Source organism: Mirounga angustirostris, unplaced genomic scaffold (assembly GCF_029215605.1).
Source record: "Mirounga angustirostris isolate CCGP_5_RB_7025 unplaced genomic scaffold, mMirAng1.0.hap1 SCAF_7, whole genome shotgun sequence".
Taxonomy (NCBI): Eukaryota; Metazoa; Chordata; class Mammalia; order Carnivora; family Phocidae; genus Mirounga; species Mirounga angustirostris.
The window spans coordinates 53,063,266-53,087,283 of NW_026991715.1; the positions used below are offsets into that span (position 1 = coordinate 53,063,266).

The 24,018-nt window shown below is 41.0% G+C and overlaps 1 long non-coding RNA gene across 1 annotated transcript in view; it reads right to left on the reverse strand.

The window, feature by feature from the left end:
• Positions 1–3,533: 3,533 nt before the first annotated feature.
• The window catches only part of LOC123858738 (uncharacterized), a 41,288-nt gene continuing 20,803 nt past the window's right edge, over positions 3,534–24,018 (reverse strand). The window contains exons 2-3 of the long non-coding RNA XR_006794213.3: positions 22,371–22,542; positions 3,534–6,094 (exon numbers count right to left, since the gene is read on the reverse strand). This is a non-coding gene — a long non-coding RNA (uncharacterized LOC123858738). The remainder of the gene's footprint in view (positions 6,095–22,370; positions 22,543–24,018) is intronic.

Here is a 24,018-nt window from a genome sequence, read left to right on the forward strand (position 1 = left end):
TGTTAATTACTCATAATGGAATCAGTTTAAACAAATATTTAGTGCCTCTTATTTTATTTGGATAAAATTTCTAGAAGGAGAATATGTAGATTTTTAAGGTTCCTCAAATATTTTTCCATATTCCCCTTCAGAAAACTTGTACCAATCCACATTCCCATAGCAGTGTTTGTCATTCTGTTTTTACTGCACTCCAAGAAACTTCCTATAGTTTTTTTAACCCATAATATTCTAGAACAAATTGCCATGTTTCCTTTCTTTCCATTTAAGATAACTGTCTCCCCAGAATAGCTGTGAACAATTTATTTCATCAAAGCTTGTTGGTATGGAGAAAGAAAGATTTCCTGTTGAAACCTCTCTCTGGGAAGATCAAAATTAGAAATCAGTGCTGAAATATGGAGTGAGGAACATACAGGATAGGTTCTGGTGCAAGGTAAACAGAGCAGTAGGCAGAAATGGGAAATTTGAAATTCCAGGGTAAAATTCCAAAATCCCAAGGTTAGAGTCTAGAGAAGTGGTAGAAATCCAACAGTTCAGGCTGGAAGAGAGTGAAGTGAAAAGTATGATAGCCATTAAAAGAGAGTGCTTGGATGTCTTTGGTATCTAGCTATGACCAGTGATGTCTCCATCTCTGCCAGAGTAACCCCAATCTCTCAATCAGCATCCACATTGCTACAGAGACCTGAAACCTAGCGGTCACAAAATCATATGGCAACATAGTGTTGGATTATGGGTAAAGTCTAGAGGATCAGAAATTATAAAAAGGTGAGAGGCAAATAATTGAGAAGGTGCCCTCCTCGGGAAATTTCTACTAAATCGTTTTAATGTAAGCAGCAAATCACCCACTGGTTCAGATAAATACCTTCTCAAGAGCAGTAAACAAATCTTTGGCCATTCTGACTATCTCCCCTCCAAAAGGAAGGAAAATACTGGGAGGTTGACGGGCCCAATATAGCTTGGAGGCTACCTGAGTCCTCTGTAAAGGGAACTCAAAGAGTGACTTTGTCCTCCAGAAACAACCTAAAGAAAAGGTAGAAATACTCTAGCCAAAGTGACCCCAGGCCAACTAAAACATCAAGCTGAATAAAGATATGGAGACCTTTCAAGGGGAGGCTCCATAATGAGCAATTCCAAAAGCTTCTTTGAGCCATGGCAAATCCCTGGTTCCCAATAAAACTCCAGACCCTCCAAGTTTGTTTGCTTGGGGACTTCCTCTAGGAGCAAAACACAGAGCTTCCCTGGAGCTTTTCAAAGACCTTTTCACAGATTGCCACGTCCTCACCAACAGCAAGTACACCATCAGCAGAGATGCGTAAACCAGTAAACCAGCTTGGTCCAGCTCATGAACACACCCCGATCTAATTTTCCTCCTACAAGCTCATTGGCTATAAAGACATTCAAGCCTCAATAATTTAGTTTCACACATCACCAGCAACTAAATTTCATACTTGTCAAAGCTTAATGAGTTGCTCTTGAGTTGTGGGCCAGAATCTGGAAATGACCCTCATCCCTGTGCAGTTTCCCTCCCTTTCAGCCTCTCAGATTCTTGTCCTTTCATTGGACAGCCAGCAATAAAAACAGGTAGAGACAGAAAATGGATCCTGAAGCTTCTACATTTCAGAAAAGATCAAGAAATTCAGCTTTCATTTTTTTAAAAATGTTCCTCCTCCTTCTTCTGATTCAGACGTCGTGCATGCAGAATTAACTCCACATAGAACTTCTCAATTATATATAACTTTTCTGTTCATACTTTCTCTTCATATAAAAATTTAAACCAGTGGTTCTTGTATTCTTTCTACAAATACTTATTTGGGCATCTGACATACCTCCACAGATAACCATTTCCCACTGCCATTATTGAATTCACATACATTAGTATGACTTTGTCTACTCTATAGAGTTTAGATAACTTCATCTGAGAAGAGCTTTGAGGGTTTCAAATTCCTGGAAGACCCACTTAAAGTCTTAGAGAACATCAGTGGACCGGTACCTATTTTTCAGAACCTTTAAACACATCTTCTCTCACCTATTCTTGAATGTTACATTGCAGACTTCAGATGAAGCCCCTCAAATATTGCTGATGAGTTGAAGAATTATGTCTGGAGCATTTTTTTTTAATTTTTTAAATTTATGTTTAGCCTGTTTACATAGTTTTGTGTTGATTTTTTAGAAGTGGAAACCACAGTGGAACTTAACTTTCTATTTTATTTCCACCATACTCTTAGCTCCAAATTTTGAACTCCCATGGGTAATGAGCAGATTACACTTTCCCACTTTATTAGAGGGAAAAATGGCTTTATTTTAAACTATTTCCACTTTCAGTATGACCAAGAAATCTCCGACCAGACTGTAGCAACAAACAGATAACTATAAAGCATGGATAAATTATACAAACACAAATCAAATATCCAAAGGTTCCCAAGTGAACTCAAGCAGGTAAATTCTGGGTAAAAGCTGAGATTTGAGAAAAGGGATTGATTCTTGGTGAGTTAACAATTTCCATGCTTTCTACTTGAAGTCACACTGAAGTCAGTGTCACACAGGGTGACTATATCTCTAATAGAAAAGTCACATTTTGGGGGGGGAAAGGACCAAAAGACAGAAGTGGGGGCAACCACAGCTACAAGAAAATGAGAAGGAAATTCCAGAAAGGAGTGATCCAAAGAGGGAGGGCCTCCAATTTTTTAGATACACTCTTCCCAAGTATCTGAATGACCCATGAATCACACATGCATACGGAAGACTCCAAACATTTCAGCAAAAAAACAAAACAACACTAAACTGAAGGTTGAGCCACCACAAAAGAGGCAGCATTTGTAGCTTGATTCACCAATTTATTTGCCTGCTGAAACAAAACAAAAACTATAACAGAATTTGGAATATCTATTCCCAGTCATTCATAATGTTCAGGGCATGATTCAAAATTTCTTACCAAATAAACTATCCTCAACAAAATAAAGGAAAATATCCTCACAATAAATGAAAAGGCAGTAAATATCTTCTGATAAACAGAAACTATTTTTAAAACTATAAAGAAACACTAAAACTGAAAAACATTTTATCTAATATTAAAAATTCACTGAAAGTGCCTAATAATACAATGGAAAATACAGAAAAGTCAGTAAGCTTGAAGAAAATAGAAAAAAAAATCCAACCGAAAAGACAGAGGGAAATAAGACTGGAAAAAAAATGAAACAGATCCTCATAAGCCCATGGACCCATAGAATAATTTTTTTAAAAAGTCTAATATGTGTGTAATTGGAATTCCATGAGGAGAGACAAAATGTGCATTAAAAATATTTAAAGCTATAATGGCTGAAAATATTACAAATTTGCTGTTAAGACTTAAATTCACAGATCCAAGAAGCTCAGTGAACTCCAAATAGGAAAACTATGCCCAGTATTATTATAGTCAAATTGCTGAAAACCAAAGATAAAGAAAAAATCCTGAAAACAATAAGATAAAAACCCACAACGCATGAGAACCATGATTCAAATTGAATGACTTCTCATTAGAAATTATGGCAGCTGGAAGAGAGTGGGACTTTTTTTCAAGGACAGGTGGGGGTGGGATAGTGAAAAACTATTAATCCTGAATTCAGTATCCAGTGAAAATATTTTTCAAGGATGAAGACAAAGACATTTTCATATAAAATAAAACTAAGAATTTATTGTCAGCTGATATGCTGAAAAGCTAAAGGAAACCACAGGCTGAAAGGAAATGATACCAAATGAAAACTCAAGTATACAGTAAGAATTGTAAAACATCAAAAATGGTAAATAGCTGAGTAAATATAAACTTTCCCCCTTCATTTCAAATTCATAAGCACTTACCAAAAATATATAATATTGTCTATTAGGGGTCATAAGTTATATTGATATAATACATGTGATAATTATAGCACAAAGGATTGGGTTGTAGAATGGACTCACATAGTTGTTTTTGTTTTTTTTTTTCCATTTTGTATTTTTTTATTAGTAACATATAATGTATTATTTGTTTCAGGGGTACAGGTCTGAGATTCATCAGTTTTACACAATTCACAGCACTCACCACAACATATACCCTCCCCAATGTCCATCACCCAGCCACTCCATCCCTTCCACCCCGCTCCACTCCAGCAACCCTCAGTTTGTTTCCTGAGATTAAGAGTCTCCTATGGTTTGTCTCTCTCTCTGGTTTAGTCTTGTTTCATTTTTTCCTCTCTTCTCCTATGATCCTCTGCCTTCTCAAATTCCTCATATCAGTGAGATTATATGATACTTGTCTTTCTCTGATTGACTTATTTCACTTAGCATAATACCCTCTAGTTCCATCCACATTGTTGCAAATGGAAAGATTTCATTTTTTTGTTGTTGCCTGAGTAATATTCCATTGTGTATATATATATATACCACATCTTCTTTACCCATTCATCTGTCGATAGACATCTTGGCTCTTTCCATAGTTTGGCTATTGTGGACATTGCTGCTATAAACATTGGGGTGCATGTGCCCCTTCGGATCACTATATTTGTATCTTTGGGGTAAATACCCAGTAGTACAATTGCTGGGTCGTAGGGTAGCTCTATTTTCAACTTTCTGAGGAACCTCCAAAGTGTTTTCCAGAGTGGCTGCACCAGCTTGCATTCCCACCAACAGTGTACCAGGGTTCCCCTTTCTCCACATCCTCGCCAACATCTGTCATTTCTTGACTTGTTAATTTTAGCCATTCTGACTGGTATGAGCTGGTATCTCATTGAGGTTTTGATTTGTATTTCCCTGAGGCGGAGTGATGTTGAGCACTTTTTCATGTGTCTGTTGGCCATTTGGATGTCTTCTTTGCAGAAATGTCTGTTCATAGACATGCCCATTTCTTCATTGGATTATCTGTCCTTTGGGTGTTGAGTTTGATAAGTTCTTTATAGATTTTGGATACTAGCCCTTTATCTGATATGTCATTTGCAAATATCTTCTCCCATTCTGTCGGTTGTCTTTTGGTTTTGTTGACTGTTTCCTTTGTTGTGCACAAGCTTTTAATCTTGATGAAGTCCCAATAGTTCATTTTTGCCCTTGCTTCCCTTGCCTTTGGCGATGTTTCTAGGAAGAAGTTGCTGCGGCTGAGGTCGAAGAGGTTGCTGCCTGTGTTCTCCTCTAGGATTTTGATGGATTCCTGTCTCACATTTAGGTCTTTCATACATTTGAGTCTATTTTTGTGTGTGGTGTAAGGAAATGGTCCAGTTTCATTCTTCTGCATGTGGCTGTCCAATTCTCCCAACACCATTTGTTGAAGAGACTTTTTTCCACTGGACATTCTTTCTTGCTTTGTTGAAGATTAGTTGACCATAGAGTTGAGGGTCCATTTCTGGGCTCTCTATTCTGTTCCGTGGATCTATGTGTCTGTTTTTGTGCCAGTACCATACTGTCTTGATGATGACAGCTTTGTAATAGAGCTTAAAGTCCGGAATTGTGATGCCACCAGCTTTGCTTTTCTTTTTCAACATTCCTCTGGCTATTTGGGGTCTTTTCTGGTTCCATACAAATTTTAGGATTATTTGTTCCATTTCCTTGAAAAAAAGTTGATGGCATTTTGATAGGGATTGCATTAAATGTGTAGATTGCTCTAGGTAGCATTGACATCTTCACAATATTTGTTCTTCCAATCCATGAGCATAGAACGTTTTTCCATTTCTTTGTGTCTTCCTCAATTTCTTTCATGAGTATTCTATAGTTTTCTGAGTACAGATTCTTTGCCTCTTTGGTTAGATTTATTCCTAGGTATCTTATGGTTTTGGGTGCAAGTGTAAATGGGATCGACTCCTTAATTTCTCTTTCTTCTGTCTTGTTGTTGGTGTATAGAAATGCCACTGATTTCTGTGCATTGATTTTAAATCCTGCCACTTGACTGAATTCCTGTATAAGTTCTAGCAGTTTTGGGGTGGAGTCTTTTGGGTTTTCCACATAAAGTATCATATCATCTGCAAAGAGTGAGAGTTTGACTTCTCTGCCAATTTGGATGCCTTTTATTTCTTTTTGTTGTCTGATTGCTGTGGCTAGGACTTCTAGTACTATGTTGAATAGCAGTGGTGATAGTGGACATCCCTGCCGTGTTCCTGACCTTAGGGGAAAAGAGATGTACTTCAAATATAAAGAAACCAAGAAACAAAAAAGTATTAGTCTAAACCAAAAATCAAAACAAACAAAAAAAAAGGATTTATCAAGAAAACTTGACAAATCTCCACAAAAGCCTGTTTAAGAAAATAGCTTCTGTGAACTTTCTAAACTTTTTCCTACAGAACATAGTACACAATTCACTGATTTTAGCCAGACACAAAGATCCTTTTCTACATTCAAACTATCTCCATTAACATATAATTACTCCTCATAGAAGTGGGACATCATATCTTATTCCCTTCCTTCTAAGTCCTCTTTAAGCAAACATACTCCTCTTTACCCCCTCCCCAAGCCCAATCACTAGGCAAGGTCTATGCACCTCTGTTCCCTCATTACACATCCTCAAAAACTCTTGACCCCAACACATACATTTTGAACATTATAATCCTAATTGCCTCTTGAAAGGAGGTAGGAAATGTTGTCTCAGATTGACTTTTATTTACGAACTAAATTATATCAACTGGCTTTCACTTTCATGATCTATTTTACTGTTTTCTATATAGCTGAAGGTTTAATCGTCTGTAATTGACATAATCATTCTCTCCTCGGCCTACACAATTAAATGGAAGTGATTCTCTCTGGGAAGTTCTCTGCTGAACCAATCCATGATCTCAAGATGATGTCAGTGTGGAATGAAAACTCTTCTGTTATTACTACACTGAGTTGGGTATGGCAACGTAAATGCAAAATTCATTTTTTTAAAAAAAAAGGTGACTAGGGATAGCACATAAGAGTTTTTGACTAAAACAGATCTCAAGCAAGAAGGATTGTTGATTTAAATAATTGGTCTCCTATGACTAATGTTATGACAAGTTACAATCTGAAGAGACACTCAAACCTTAGAACGTAAGATGTATGGTAGAAGATTCATCATACGGCAGGCATAAACACTGAATTAAGCTAATACAATTGCACAGAGCTATAGACCCAAAGACGTTTCCCAGCACAAGAGTTAGATGAAGTGTCTCCTCTTTTGTTTCAGAAAGATGAGCTGAGAGTAAGCTGAGGGATAAAAGTGCTTTGATAAACATGGTGGGCTTATAAATGTCAAACAGGAGGGAAAAAATCAAATAGTGAAGAGGGATAAAAGTGAAAAGGTAAAATTCCTACTTTCACCCTCCTCTCCCTCTCTCTCTGTCATTTCCCATGCGCCACCCCCATGCCCCAATCCTACTTCCCAATGGTAAATGGTTTTAAGAGTTACTTGGATACCATTCCAGAAATTTCTATTTATGTGTTTATATGTTTATTATATGTTCTCAAACCCCTCCCTTGCCTTTTTAAGATAAACTTTTAAACAAAATAATTTTAGATTTATAGAAAACTTACAGAGAATTCCCATCCAGGAATTGTTAATATTTTCCATAGTCGCAGTACATTTGTCAAAACTAACAAATTAACAATGATATATTACTATTACCATAAACTGAACTATAGACCATATTCAGATTTCACTAGTTTTTTCATTAATGTCTCTTTTAATTCTTTATATCATATGGCCTCATAAATATTTATTTCATACTTTATAGTGTAATACTACACTGTTCTTTTTAACATACATGAAATCATTTTATGTGAAAAGTTCTGAAACTTTCAGATTCACCTAATCCACACTATTTTTCCATATCAGGCCTAAATAGCTCTATTTCATTTTAACTACTATATAATATTGTAAAAATGTTTCATATTTTACTTATCCAGTCCTATTTTCTAAGATATTTAGGTTGTTTTTATTTTTATTTTTATTCAAACAATGTTCAATGAAATTCCTGTGTATGTCTTTATGTATTGCAAGCCTATATCAATAAGATAAATTCCTAAGAGTGGAATTGTTGAGTCAAAAGTTATGTGCAATTTCCAATGTGATAGACATCATCTAATTGTTTTCCAAAAGAGTTGCACCAATTATTACTGGTGATGGGTTTTTAATAGGTCACTGCCTTTGTAGCCGGGGACCCACTTTCTTTTTGTAACTGTGATCCAGAGCCCCCTTTCCTAGTTACAGCACGATGTTATCTTTATATTTTGTGTATAGACACACTAACTTGTAGATGTGGGACTTAAGTTTTAGTCTTAGGTTGATGTGTTCTGATCGGAAACTAACAGAAGCTGCAGAAATAACAGGAGAAACGTGAGGCTTGCTATAACATGGAAGCAGAAAATAACACCAAGAGAAAAAATAATCAGAAAGGGGGGAGGGGAATGGGGACCCAAGGAGATTATAAATTCAACAGCAGGACCTGACAAATTAGAGAAACAGACCAAGGTGTGTTCTTAAGAAAGAGACTGTTTCAAGAGCTTCTTGACATAAGATTCTAAGAAAATGGAATAACCAGCTCAGGATATAAGGCTAACCCTTGCAGTCATTCTTAATATTTACCCAAAGAGGTCTAGCATACCAGCAATTGTTGGTTTTGTCAGGAACTAGCAATTGAAAGAGGTGATGATAAAAAGAAGAACATTAAAATCCAAAGCATGGCTTGTTTTAGGCAAAAGATAGCTGAATTCTAAAAAGAGTTGTTTTATTTTCTTTTGTTCCCCTCTGATGGGTCTCTCCTTGGGACTTCTTTCACCACAAATCCTTTGGCAAACAGGATGCTGGCCTGCTGTGACAGATGCTCCTCTAAATCACAGGTGAAAGAGTAATGCCTTCTTTTTATTTCTTGGACAGTGCTGGCAAAGTAAGACAGTAGTCTTCTTCCCAAGCCTCTGTCTAAAGGTTTTCCTATCATTTTTGCTACAAGTAGAGCCCACGCAAAAAAAAACCAACCCCCATAGCACAATAAATATTAACACATTCCTAATAGAGAAAGCTGCCTCTTTCCTAATCACAGATTTGCTGACTCGTTTGGGGTTGGTTTACATTGAGTCACTAAGAAGTCTATTCAGGTTATGGCACTGGTCTTTTTAATAATGATACAGAATCCCCACACCTCTCAAATGGACATCAAGTTTGGGGGCCATTTATTTTCGTTACCCCCTCTCCCTGGGAAAGACCAAGAACACCATGTTTCTGTATTTAAAACAATTAGCTGAAACACTGCTGCTATTTAACATCTTATCTATTAGAAAATGTTCATTCTTTGTCATTGTGCCTGAAGCCAATGTTACAAAGGTAACAATTATTTTAAAAATAGAGACATAAATTAAATAATACTAACTTACAAATTTAAAATTGAAACAATCCCCTACATGTTCTTCTTGGGCAGCGCTTCCTTGTCCCAAGAGATCAGTAGGTAAATGACATCCTATTTTCTCTGTTTGCACAACATGAATCATGGGGGTAGGAGGGAATACAATAACATTCTTGCACCAAATAGCTTGGTCTCTCCAGTTTGTCACTAATATATAATGAGTTTGCAACCCATGGATTTTGCAGGCTGATTCTCTGTGACCTAAGGAGTCACAGTGACACTCCCAAAGGCTACACTAATTCCTTTTTAAATAAACGAGGGAGGGGTGGGGGGATGGGTTAGCCTGGTGATGGGTATTAAAGAGGGCACGTTCTGCATGGCGCACTGGGTGTTATGCACAAACAATGAGTCATGGAACACTACATCTAAAACTAATGATGTAATGTATGGGGATTAACATAACATAATAAAATAAGATTTAAAAAATAAAAATTAAATAAATTAAATTAAATAAACAAGGAAAGGGCTGCTAAGCATGCACATTAGGAACTGAGCTATTTCCATTACCCTATTATAAGAAAAGCACTAGACAGACGGCCCAGGTACCAGCTATTATTGACCCCTAACTTCAGAAACTCCTTTGCAATGAGCTTTCCATACCTATTTGGATGGGAAATGTACTATTGCTTCTCTTCTCCATGAAGCTATCAAGAAACACACTTCAAAAAATTCCCAAGGGACACATAATCATTCTTTCAAAATAGCAATTTGGCTGTAGCAGCCTTCTTCACATTCAGCTAAGCAGGTCTGTGAATGGTAATGGAGACACCTAATGCCTTTTGGGCTTTCTGGGGCTAGGGGAAATTCACCACTGTATGTAATTAGTAAGAAACAGCAAAAAAAGACAACTGTAATGGGACGCCAAACTGAAAATACACTAACAAACAAGTATCAACAACATTGCTGAGACCCTTTGTGGAAGATGATTTTTTTTTTAAGATTTTATTTATTTATTTATTTGAAAGAGAGATAGTAAGCAGGGAGAGGGGCAGAGGGGGAGCGAGAGGAAGAGAATCTCAAGCAGAGACCCCACTAAGCATGGAGCCCGACATGGGGCTTGATCCCAAGACACTGAGATCACAACTTGAACCAAAACCGAGAGCTGGACGCTTAACCTACTGAGCCACCCAGGTGCCCCAGAGGAGATGATTTTCTAATGTTAAGACTTCCAAAGTCGGGGCACCGGGGTGGCTCAGTCGTTAAGTGTCTGCCTTCGGCTTAGGTCATGATCCCAGGGTCCTTGGATCGAGCCCCACATTGAGCTCCCTGCTCCGCGGGAAGCCTGCTTCTCCCTCTCCCACTCCCCCTGCTTGTGTTCCCTCTCTCGCTGTCTCTCTCTCTGTCAAATAAATAAATTTTTAAAAAATCTTTAAAAAAAAAAAAGACTTCCAAAGTCATAAGTGAGCAGGACTTCACAGGGGCCTGTGGAAGGAGAGCGGAAGATCCATAAGAAAATCACAGATGCTATTTTATTTCCAGGGCTTTTTTTTTTTTTTTTTTTTTTTTTACCCGCTGACTCTTTCTTCTCGGTTAACATATCTGGTGTCACCTCTTCCCTCAACAACAAGGAAAGCAACAACAAGATTCTCAATTATTAGTCACGGGGTTACCTACAATGGAGTAGGAGGTCCTCACCTGCTAAGATGCGGCCAGCAATGACTGTGTGAAGAACATTCCAAAAGCCCACAGCCCAGTTCTCCCCCTGCTGGGTGTCGGTTGGATCGGGGAAAGCAGACCAAGGCCAGTGGGGGCCATCTGGTAGAGGAAAGGAAGGCTTTCCATGTGCCAAAACCTGCCTGTACCTCATCTTCCATGGCCCCCTTCACAGGCCCTTCCAGTGAGTTCTCCCAGAAAGCCCATTAGTTGCTGCCTCCAGACCCTAGCTCTCCTGCCTGGGTGCCATCTCCTCACTCTGTCCCAGTCTAATTTGAACTCATTCTTCAAGGACCCACCTCTTCCTGGTTTATAGGCCCTTTCCTTTCATCTCAGCCTGCTGTGAGCTCCTCCTCCTCTGAAATTTATAGCTCTTACAATCTAAGTAATAACAACAACAACAACAACAACAATAATACAGTAGTCTCCCCTTATTCACGATTTTGCTCTCCACAGTTTCAGTTACCTGTGACCCACCGTGGTCCAGAAGGAGATGATTCTCCTCCTGACATATCATCAGAACGTCAGTAGTAGCCTAATGCTATGTCAGAATGCCTATGTCATTCACATCACAGCACAGTAAGACATTGAGAGAGAGATCACATTCACATAACTTTTATTACAGTATATTTTTGTAATTGTCCTATTCTGTTATTAATTATTGTTGTCAATCTCTTACTGTGCCTAATTCACAAATTAAACTTTATCATGGGTATGTATGTATAAGAAAAAATCATACATATAGGCTTTGGTACTATCCACCAAGGGTCTGGGACTGTAACCCCCACAGGTAAGGGGAGACTTCTCTACCAGGAGTATTTACGTAGGTATATAGATATGTATTGAGTATTCATGACATACTGGGGCCTATGCTATGCAGTTCATACATACTATTTAATTTTCACAGCTATCCTCATCTGTTTTACATTTGAGGACACTGTGGTGATAGAGCTAGTAAGTAGCAGGGATGAGACTTTAACCCACTTCTGTCATCAGTAACATCCATCTTATTCCCCATATTCCATACTCCATTCTCTGAGCTATCTCACAATATACTTGCATTGAACCCTTTCTCTATTATTTTGTATCTTATTCTATGTGCTTATGCCTCATCTACATGATGGCATTTACTTCCTTGTTACGTGTGTGTATACTCACCATTTTGTCTGGCATGGGGCTTGGCTCTTAGTAGGTGCCTAATATTTGTGAATGGATATAGAACAAATGGATTTGCATATTTTTTCAAAGTTCTCAAAGGGCTTTATAAGAATGATCTTGTTAGGGGCACCTGGGTGGCTCAGTCATTAAGCGTCTGCCTTCAGCTCAGGTCATGATCCCAGGGTCCTGGGATCGAGCCCCAAGTCGGGCTCCCTGCTCTGTGGGAAGCCTGCTTCTCCCTCTCCCACCGCCCCCTGCTTGTGTTCCCTCTCTCACTGTGTCTCTCTGTCAGATAAATAAATAAAATCTTTAAAAAACAAAAAAAAGAAAGATCTTGTTAGATTACAGGGCATGGCGGGGGGAGGGCAGGTGGTGGCAATGTGTGGAAAGAGCCCCCAGATAGTCAATAAATCATCATGCTTGGGTTCACTATGGTTCTCTCAACCCCTCAGTAATAAGTGAGGCCATGCGAAACCTGACACAGACACAGTGCCAGAGAAATCCCCAGCAGGTACCCTCTCTGCCGCAAAAGCAGAGTTGGATGTGGCAGTCATTGTTCCTAACATTTCCATGAGGGGCCAAGGTCACTTCAGCCAATCAGCTCCAGGACAGAACTTAAGCATTCTTCTGGGCTCCCATGCAAAGTTTTAAATGGCTTAGTTAGATCATTGGGAACCAGTGCCAAATGAAAGTCTTTCTGATTGCCCTGCCATTAGGAGGCTACTGCATTATAAACCTTCAAAGCCTCAGCCATAAAATAATTTCAAATACAATGTCAAGAGAAGAATTTTAACATGTAATAAATAAAATTAAGAGGATGCATAAAAATTAAAGGGCGGGTCAACGAATGTGAATGGCACACACGTTCATCAGCTGGGTTACTTGACCTTGCTGTGCCTCAGTCTCCCCACCTCCCTCATTCTCCAGTTACCTTCTAGAGGTCACCTGAGACTCACTGATGGCCTGAGTTTCCTTTCCCAAGTGTCAGGTAAATACATAGTATGTTCCTAAAAACCTCCCAGCACACATACCTCCACTACAAATGTGTTTCATTCAGATGTTTCTGAGAGGGCAACTAGCCACATTTTAAAGCAAAAAGAATGGGAGGAGAGAATTATTTTCTGAGTTACAGGAAGCAAAGCCAGAAACAGTATATGTTCCTGATACACAATCTGCTGCTCATCCATTGAGCCGCACTGCTTTCCTTTACGGGTACTTAAAAGAAAAGTGTTCCACCTCATTTCTCATCAAGGAGAGCAATACCTTTGTAATGACTTATAAAGTGACTGGAGAAAATCCTTTACTATCACAAATTACCACAATTTTCATGTCAGTTATAAATTAAGAATATACTAAATGCATTTTTTAAGTGGACAAAATGTCAGCAAAGAATACAAGACTCACTGAAGAGAGAAAAAGCCATAGTTCACACCAAATTTTCACCCCAGCCCACTTGGCCAAAACTTCCTTACTTTGTAAATTCTCCTATCTCCACTTCCCATGGGTCTCCTTTTCCCAGTATGTTACTGTCAGCACACTAGCTGCAGCCTCTTTAGGCCACCCTAGAAGCCAATACTTTCATCCCCTCTCCTTTCTCTGCTTGATTCTCTAACATTCCAGGGGCCAGAAAACAAAACAACCAAGCCTTGAAAATCAGGAAGATGGGCGCCTGGGTGGCTCAGTCGGTTGTGTCTGCCTTTGGCTCAGGTCATGATCCCAGGGTCCTGGGATCAAACCCTAAATCGGGCTCCCTGCTCAGCTGGGACCCTGTTTCTTCCCTCTCCCTCTGCCCCTCCCGCTCGTGCTCTCTCTCTCTCAAATAAATAAATAAAACTTAAAGAAAAAAAAATCAGGAAGAAAGTATCAGGACTCAAGGGGACCTGGCCACCCTTTGGAGGAAAGGATGTGGGCTTGTGTCACTTGTTAGTTGCTAGGCTCTCAGCTGAGTCACAGAGAGGTGAGGCTATCCGATTCCTCTCTTTCGGACTAAAGAAGATTTGCTCTATCTAGAACGCAACATCATTGAGGTTTCTGTCTTGGCTTTGAAAGAAGGGACCCTCCTAATACCAAACACTACTTCATTCTTATTCTGTGGAAAATACTGTCATGGCACAGTTAAAGCACGATGCTCAAAACAGGTCATGGAGAGAGTCGCCTTCTGGAGAGGCATCTCCAGTGAAATCCTTCATTGTGCCAGACTGTGGCCTTGCCAAAAAGCAGTGACCAGGTTAGTCCTATATCTAGAAACAATAGGGGGTGGGGACAGGAATCCAAGCTTGGCAAAGTCGTAATCTAATATTTTGGGTTTTGATCATCAGCAAGATAAAGCCCTATAGAGACCACAGTGGGTATTAGGGAATAAAATGGCTCCTTCCTCAAGGAAACAGCTAGAAAGGAAAGCCACCAAGCTACATCCAAAAAGGCTTTTAGTCCTTTGAGACTAAATTAGAGTCATCAAAAATCTCATTTCTCTGGAAATGAATTGTTCATTATAATTATTACACTAGGACTGTCCATTGTATCTGTTCCTCAAACCGCACTCACGAGTTACACCCTCCAGGAAGCCTTCCATAAAGCCCTCCCCACCTTGGGTTAGATGCTGCTCCTCTGCACCCAACACCCGGTCCTAGTACTGACTTACTTACTGTACACTCTGTGCTATAATTGTGTGCTTCACCTCATCTGGAGGTTCAGCTCCATGAGAACAAGGCTTATATCTTTTGGCTCCTAACTTCAGTAACTAGAATGGTACATTGGACGTGGTACATGTTTACTATATGCTTAAATGAGTAAATAAGTGAATGAAAGAATCTTTGCATTTTCTGTAATATAATCTCTCCTTCCACCAAAGAGCTAATCTTGGTGCATTCCCATAAAGCTGCAGAGGGTAGGGCCTGGTGACATCACTCTAAGACAAGACAAAAGCACAGAGGTTGTACTAAGCAGAGTCTAAAGAGGCTATTGTCCACAGAGAGTCAAGGAGGTTTCTCCTTCCCTTCCTTAAGAATAAAGTAGCTTGGGCGCCTGGGTGGCTCAGATGGTTAAGCGTCTGCCTTCGGCTCAGGTCATGATCCCAGGGTCCTGGGATCGAGTCCCGCATCGGGCTCCCTGCTCCTTGGGAGCCTGCTTCTCCCTCTGCCTCTCTCTCTCTCTCTCTCTGTCTCTCATGAATAAATAAATAAAATCTTTAAAAAAAAAAAAAAAGAATAAAGTAGCTTGCAACCATATTTTCTCATCTTCCCATTAGGCCAGGCAGACCCTGGACAGGTATATGATATATGACCTCGGAACCATATCCTCCTTTTGTTACTGGGGTGCAAAAGAAACAGGGTTGGGCTGTGTGGTAGCCTGGTCTGCAAAGCCTGGAAGGATGAGATTGATGTTCTAGGCTCTAGACTCCAAGGACAACATGAGCTGGTCTTGAGCACAGGGTGAGTGAGACCTCAGTCCTGTGGCGATCCACCCAGGAATTCAAGCTCTACACTGTGAAGTTACCATATACCTTTCCTGAGCTCTTAATTCAATCTTCAGGAAGGAAAAAAATTTCCATTGAGGGCTTCGAGTAAAACCGGAAATACTTTGTGCTGCTTGAGTGGGGGGGTGGGGAGGACAGGGGTAAGATGAGCTGCTGAACTGTAATGGGTCCTTAAACAGGCTGCACAGCCACAGGAAAAGCCATTTGGAAGGTATATTTTTATTAGTCCTTCTTTTAAAGACTTGCAAGATTTTAAAAGAACCACATGAATTCTGTTTTTAACTTGCATAAAAGCTGCAGTTAATTTTTATGAGAGATTTCAAATCCCTGAAAAACAGGTTTGGTAAAATCTCCAACAAGACTTGAACTGCAAAGTTAGGGAGACCTCAGAAGAAAATCAAGATTTGGATTTCCTTTGTACATTTTCCCTGAAAAACTGGGTTACTTTTTTGGTAAATAATATTTAAAGGACAGCAAATCATGCTTAACAACCAAACTCCAATCCTCTCATGGAAAATGCCAACCATGAGTGACTTTCGACTGACCTTTAATGGGTAGGTGTAAACCATCAAGCTAGTTACTTTCAAATTAAAAGTTTTCTTAGTTTCTGATATGATGTTGAAAGAATACTTCATAAAACACACCATAAATTCATGTCCTCCTCCCTCATTCCTAAAAGGCTTCGCCCAATTGAGATTTTCTGTTTATATTCCTCACATTGGCAGAAGGCACGAGATGGCCAACTGGAGTCCCTCATTGTACATCTGCCTGAGTCCTGACTTGATCTGTGTCTATACATTAATGTCAATTAAAGCAAACACTTTAAAAAAATTTTTTTTCTAATTTAGCCACTTAACCGATTCATCTCCTTAGAGTCAATCAGTTATTTAACTAATGCTAATTTCCCTACAATGATCTCTGGTTTGATCGAAGTTACTGGGGAAATCAAATGAACCTCCTGGCAGGGTAGGGTATATAAACACCTCATAAAAGGACAAGCATAGGAACTAAAGGCAGATTTTTTTCTCTCTCTCACCATTTCCTTAGTGTGAACCCAAAAGAGTGGAATGCCAAAATGTGGCGTCCTGGCTCCTTCTGAAGAGCCACTTCAGCATGTACAATATCTCTGCATGATCTTCAAACGACCAGAAGAAACAGTGGTTCGGGAGGCCAGGACCAGCAGACTGCTGTGTTGAAGAGGTGAATGAGGGCTCAGAGCTAGGACACTGTGTCTCTGTCACAGCACTAGACCCCAGCAGCAGGTTGTCAGGAAATGAAATGCCCAGGACTTGGGTCCAGTCGAAGTTGAGGCTCAGACTTCCCTCCATCACCTCCAGACCCTTCTGTCCTCCCATCTACTTCTTCCTACATTTGCCCACCTTCCCCACCCTGGAAGACCAAGCCTCAAAACAAGCTATATCTGGAAACTGCTTAGCTTGTGGCCAGGATGTGAAATATTTTAAACACTCTAACCCTGCAACAACAGTGATCAGTGGTTTATTTTATGTCCACACTGAAGTGTGAGGACCAAATATAAATACATTTTTAATCACAACATTATTCCCAGAATGGCAGGAGAATATATTTTAGGATTTGGGAAGAAGGGGTCGTTGTGAAGCGTCTCAGAGGAATCAAGGTTGGGATTTAGAGGAATAAAGAATTGTACTAGGTTCTGCTAGACTGACCACGTACACTGTGGATGGGCACGTCTGGGTGAGCAGACAGCTTACTCCATAGCAGAGTTTGAAAGGATAGCCGAGGAAGAGGGAATTAAGCCATTACGGAAAATATAAAACCGTTCCTCCTTCCAGCTTGACTGGAAGGAGTGACCATGCAGAACTTGCCATACATGTACATAGCCTCTTTTCCAATATTTATAAAATCCATTTACACATTTTCTCAGCTGTTTCCCCTGACAACAGCTGAGATCCTGGAATCCTAAAATGTCTGATACAATCCATTACCTGGATTAGATCCTGGAATCCTAAAATGTCTGATACAATCCATTACCTGGATTAGATCCTGGAATCCTAAAATGTCTGATACAATCCATTACCAATGTTTTTCATTTGACAGAAGGAAGACCTAAGGTCCAGAGAAAGTGACTTCCCCCAGATTATTAAATTTTTCTGTTCCTCTAAGGGTGTAACAGCACAAAAAGCAATAATCTATGTGACTTAGGCAGGGAGGCCAGGTTAACGTAGTGTGTTTGGATTCTGACCAACTGTGTGATCTTAAGCAATGTCACTCATTTCCCTGAACCTCAGGGATAATAATAGCACCTACCTATTTTCAAGAATTAAATGAGAAAATGAATTAAAAGCATTAATTCATGCCTGGTACCTAGCAGGTATCAACAAATGTATCAGTAATTATTACTATAGTTACTACCTCTGCTAATAGCATAATAACCTATGGAATAATGAAGTCAGGAGTCAACATAAATAATAATAATAAAAATAATAATATTACAATAATAAAACTAGAATTTAAATATGAGCCTATGCACTTGACTAATTGCTTTAAGTACAGTATCTAATTCCAACCCTCCCAATTCTATAGATAAGGAAACTGCTCTTTAGAGCTTAAAAATTGGCTCAAAAGCTGGTAATGATTTTCCTAGGATATGAACCTAGCTATCTCAGACTCCAGAATGCACATGGTTATTCTGAAGCAAGACATTAGTCATCTATAGATTAAGGAGAAATAAAGAAAAGGAAAATGTTTAATTTTATGGGTGAGGTCCTTTACTCTTTTCCCAACTAAGAAAGGTGAAAGGCTGCATTTCAGAGCAAAATGGGCCGGTATCAATCATTTCACTTAACCGTGTCAGACTTTTATAATAAATGTTTTGGCTAAGTGGAAGGTCACTCAATGTCAGTTCGATACCCTTTAACAGGGAGCTAAAAGTCAATCCTGCCATCTTGAGATTTATCTCAGATGTACACTAAAATTGCTTGGTTTTCTATTGATTGATTGAGCATTTGAGATACAAAAGCTTGAGAACTGGCCGCTATTTATTTGACGTGTCCCTATATCTGTTAAACTTGGAGCAGTGTTACCTGCTGTTTTAACTTGTCTTGAAGCTTCCCAAATCTGTCCTTTTTAGTCGTGTGGAAAATGTCACTTGTTTGGGAAAAGGGTAACAAATTAAGGCCTACTCTTTTCCCACATGTGGATATTGAGATTTTATTTACGCAAGCTGTTAACCAGGTTAACTTTACCCGCCTCCTCCTTACGGATGATGTGGGAGATGGGGTATGGGTGCTTCTTAGAGGCGCTCAAAGCCCTCTCAAAAGTGCATCTTCAGTCAAAAGGCTCACACGTTACAAAATATTGGAAGGAGGGTGCCTTAAATTGTGCAATCTGTGAGGGGTCTCATTTTTCTGGAATTCCCTGACATCTGAGCCCTCATGCTGCTGGAAGGGTTCCAAGAGCACTATAAAATTAGGGCTGGTCCTGTCTGAACTGAGTCCAGATCATTTCAAAGTGACTCAAGGCTGGGAAATAAATATTGAACCTAGTTAAATGTTGCTTGAGATTATGCTTGGCACTGGATGTCCAGTCACTGATTTACTCTTTGGTTACATGGGTTATTTTGAGCTCCAATGGATATGCCAGGGGAGATTCATTCAATGGCTGCAATTATTTGCAAGCACATTTGCATTTCTGACACATTTAGTGGAATATAATGTAAAGATTTATGGGATGGTACTGGGTGGGTGGAGAAGACATAAAAGTCTTTGGTTTCATGCTACTTTGGATTCAGCTTTCCCACTCCTTCTCTCCTGTTACTTACCTTTCTTGAATAAACCTTTTCCTTTCTTTTCTTTTGTTCATTTGTTCGTTCATTCTTTCTTTCTTCCTATCTTTCTTTCTTCCTTTCCTTCTTTAGACATTAACTTACAAATTATGAACAGTAAGAAGTCAGAATCAAAGAAGTCAAAGGAAGAGTTGTAATGATCTGTGTAGCTCACCCTACCCCTTTAAACTGCCAAAAAAATTGGGGGGAAGCTATTTGGAAAAGAAATGTTTTAAATGGCCGTGTTTAATAAATAGACTTTAATAAACAGACTTTGAAGAAAAGGTTCAGCCACACACCTGCTGAGTTGACCTGTGGACATTTTCAGATTGGGTCTGATGTCAGGTTTGGTACATCACGGCCACAAATGGAAGTCACATGCCCTTCTTTCCTTTATCAAGAGGAGGACACTCCCCAGGGCTGAGTTTGATCTTGATGTGTGATCTGAGGCTCTAGCTGCTGTGTCCAGTCCCAGGCCAGCTAGGCACTGGAGAAGCATTCCACTAAGAGCAGCCTTTGGAGTCAGACCCACGTGGGACTCCTGATCTGCACGAAATTAACTGTTGACTTAGGACAATTGACCAAAAACTCTCTAAGCTCCGTTTCCTTATCTCTAAAATGGGGATGCTAAGAGTTCCCGCTTCACGGGGCTATTGTGAAGATTTAATGGGTTAATGCATGTAAAGTGCTTAGTTCAGCACCTGGCATGCAGTAAACAGTAAGTGGTAGAAATTATAATAATTCTCCAAATGTCAAACCACCTCTCTTTCTGAAAGGCCTGCAGACTCTGAGCACAGATGTAACCACAGCCCTCAGCCCCTACAGATTTTGGCCCACTGTTGAGGCAGCTCAAAGGCCTGGCAGGGGTGGGATTTGGGGGGTAAAGCAAGGGGTGCACCATGGCCGTCAGGCGGGAACCCCCTTCCAAGGACACACAGCTATTCCTTGCACTACACAGGGGATTCTCTGGCTAGGGCCCGTTTCTACATCGGCCACAGCAAGGTGCAGGCCCCTGTCCAACACAGTATAAAGCCCAAGTCTCTTCAACATGCTTATCTTTTGAAAAATTAGACACAAGACACCAGAGTATAGATTAAATCCTGTTAGGAAAAAAATCAATAAAGAATATCTGTTCGGGCGCCTGGGTGGCTCAGTTGGTTCAGCGACTGCCTTCAACTCAGGTCATGATCCTGGAGTCCCGGGATCGAGTCCCGCATCGGGCTCCCTGCTCAGCAGGGGGTCTGCTTCTCCCTCTGACCCTCTTCCCTCTCGTGCTCTCTGTCTCTCATTCTCTCTCTCTCAAATAAATAAAATCTTTAAAAAAAAAAAAAAGAATATCTGTTCAACAAAGCTCCAGACTTAGACTGTCTTCTTTCAAGAACTATTTGATCCAACTTAAGTCCAGGAGCCACCCTTCGCCTGTGTGTAAGATTTTCTAGTTCCCGATGCACTTCCCCAAACCCTATCTTAACCTGAGCCTTCCCAAAGGTGGAGATTGTTATCTCTGCAGTAAGAAGCTGATACTCCCGAGTTGTAAGTCCAGTCGCTCAGCTAACACCTGGCTGAGTTCTTTCTTGATCCCAGGTCTTCTGACACCCGTGTCCCTAGCACTACACCCACTCAGTTTGTTCTCCGCACCCCAAACCCGACCACAATCACCACCTGGCACTAGTTAGAAACATGCCCAATGCACAGGCTCTGAAGAAGGGCACAAGTTAAATGGGGTGTGAAAAGTCTCTGGTTTTAAAATCTAGTCATGAATCTGTGCCAGAGGCGAAAGGACTCTGTGGAAAGAAACAGAGTCCAAGAATTTCTGGAGGGCCCTCACTGGTGAGCTTTAGGAAGCAGACTGAGATGAGGAGTGATTTACTTTGTGAGCCAGGTAAATGTACATACCGTGGTAATTTTAATGACAGCATGTCCCATAGACCTCAGACATAAAATAATAGTCTCACCAAAGGTAGAAATGAATGGGGATTTTACAGAGGTAGATTAGCTGCTGTTCTACCAGCCACAATAAATTATTTCTACCCTTCCAAACACAACACTTGCTGAATCCCCATGTCTTGCTGCCCCTAGGCTAAGTGGGGAAGAAAGACCTGAGCTGGTCCAAAGAGCAGTGCTACAAAGACAGACAAAATGGATCCAGTGAAGTTTGCTCCCTCTCCCCTTTCCCACCATTGGAAAATGAAGACTAATGGCGATTAACAACTCTTGGTAACTACGTATGGACTATTTCTCAGAGAAAGCATGATTTAAACCAGAGCTATGAAATGGTTATTTCAAAATGTCCCACAGAGCCCTGTCCCAACCAGACCTGAGCCTGTGGAGATAGATGTGGACATTCCGGGTGAGCCAGAGCCTCCACACATATTTTCCAAAGGAGCCCAGCTCCTTGACTCTGTCACTGTAAGGAGCACAGGGAGACTATCTTTTTCAGGGTATGTTCCAAAGTGGGTTTTTTCCCTCATTTTTAGCCCAGAATAAAAGAGGTTCTTTCCCATGCAGAAAATACAGCCCTGCCCTCCCCATGATGAGAGAATGCTCAACACAACGCCCTCCCTGAGCTAACTTAACTGATGGAGCTCTCTGTAAGCAGCCCCTGGACTACAACTGAAGCCAACTGGAGCATGCCCAGTGTCGTCCAAGATCCCAAGATTTGGTATCATTAACGTCCATAGACAAATCAGCTGGCCAGTGGCTGGTGTTTTAGTTGCCTTGGTGGGTCAGATTAGGAAGCTGCTACAAGTCCAAAGGCCACCCAGGGAGGGTTCCTGGCTTCTGCCAACAGTAAGATTCCCATGGCTGCTCTGGAGTTGACCCCACCAGCACAGAGGGAGGCCTCTGCTGGCAAGCCATTGGTTCTTCCAGACAGGGTGCGGCCTCCTGCTGTCACCATGACACACATCTCTCCTACAACCACAGACAACTAAGGTACCTTGGACTTAGAGGCAGGACGGGATGACTGCCATCCGAACCACTTTCCCAGGATGCTTAGTAGGCTTCTTCCCGACAGGTGCTCCTCTTTCCGGTGCAGTGTGATGGTGAATGGCAGGGCTTACAAGTTGGGTTGCTAAGGTTTGAATCCCAACTCTGTCCATGTGAGGTTGCTGTGGGGTTAAATGGCACAATTGGTGGAACGGCTTAGAACAGCACCTGAGTCTGAGTAAATGTAGAATCCTCTCAGATTTGATTTCTGCCTTCCCAGGCACTGGGCCCACCCTCTTACCCTCTCCCAGAGGCTCCAACCTGCCTGCCCTGCTGGGGCAGTGCCCCTGCTCTGGGTTGCTCCTCCCTTCACCCTAGTGAAACCCGCGTTCAGCTGCCAGGTGGAAAAGGGTCCACTATTCCCAAATCCACCGAAGGATTTAATGCACTGTCCAACAGAAGCATTTTTATTCCATAGGATGGCAAAACTTTAGCGACAAGGAACAAATTCCTAGGAGGGAATCTCAGAAATTCTTGGTCTGCAGGTAGAAAAGGTTTTTTATAATGTGCAGGAGAGTAGTAAAGAAGAGAGGAGGAAGTAGACCAGGGCCTCGTAACTTCACGTTGATTTTAGGATAAGAAGAGCACATGTGACAGGTTTTGTAGGTCGAGTCAAGAAGTATGGAAGAGATGATACCACAAAGTTCTTTCCAGAAAAAGTAGCGTTGACAGGAACCTGATATTCACAGATGGGGGCCAAGATATGGAGACCCTGCTGGCGGCACTCACCAGCCCAGGGTTACCTGGCCACCAGGCTGGCCCACAGGCCCATGGGCTCTGGAGTCTTTGGTGAAGGATGTTGAAGCTAAACTTTTACTTCCTTGTGCTTTTCATGTATCCAAGGGCACAGGCAACTTAGAGACACCTGGATAAGTCTGTTCTCTTCAATTTCCTGGGACCAGCACAGCCACATCAATTATCTCTCTGTCCCTCTTCACCTCCCTTACATCTCCTCAGACAATCACACATACTCCCACCTTTACTAGATTTCAGAAAAAGGAACTAGACAAAACACAAACTCTAGAGACCATGAGTGGCCGGGTGATGCTGGCCAGGAGCAATCATATGTGCCCACAGATAGAGGCACGATGCATCACCAAAGGCTCACGGCTTGTGCTCTCTGCAGTCTGCCATCTTGCTGGTGGACAGTGACAATCCCCTTCCTTTCTACCTCATACTCAGGTCACCATAAGCTTGTCACCGGCCATTCAGTGCTGAAAAGGACTAGTCAGAAGGGACTGAAGTAGACTGAGGGAATCCAGGCACCCCTGGCCCCCACCAGATGGAACATTATCCTCTTGCGATCTTAATGGCCTCCCTGCGGCAAGGGGAGCCTCTGCCCCCTGCCCATCAGCTAAGTAGCCCATCCAGGGCTCCAGTTCCTGGAGGGAGGACCTTAGCTTGTTCCAACTAACTTCATGCAGCACAAAGCCCAGCCCATTTCTGTGTAGCTCTGGGCATTTAAGAAATGCTTTTAATGATGATGATGCAACCCTCTCCGCCTAGATCTGTCAGGGTCCCTAAGGCATGAAATGGTCCCCTGAGAAACATATATTATCTGAAGCTTTCCCTTTTGCTTAATTGTATTGTACTAATGT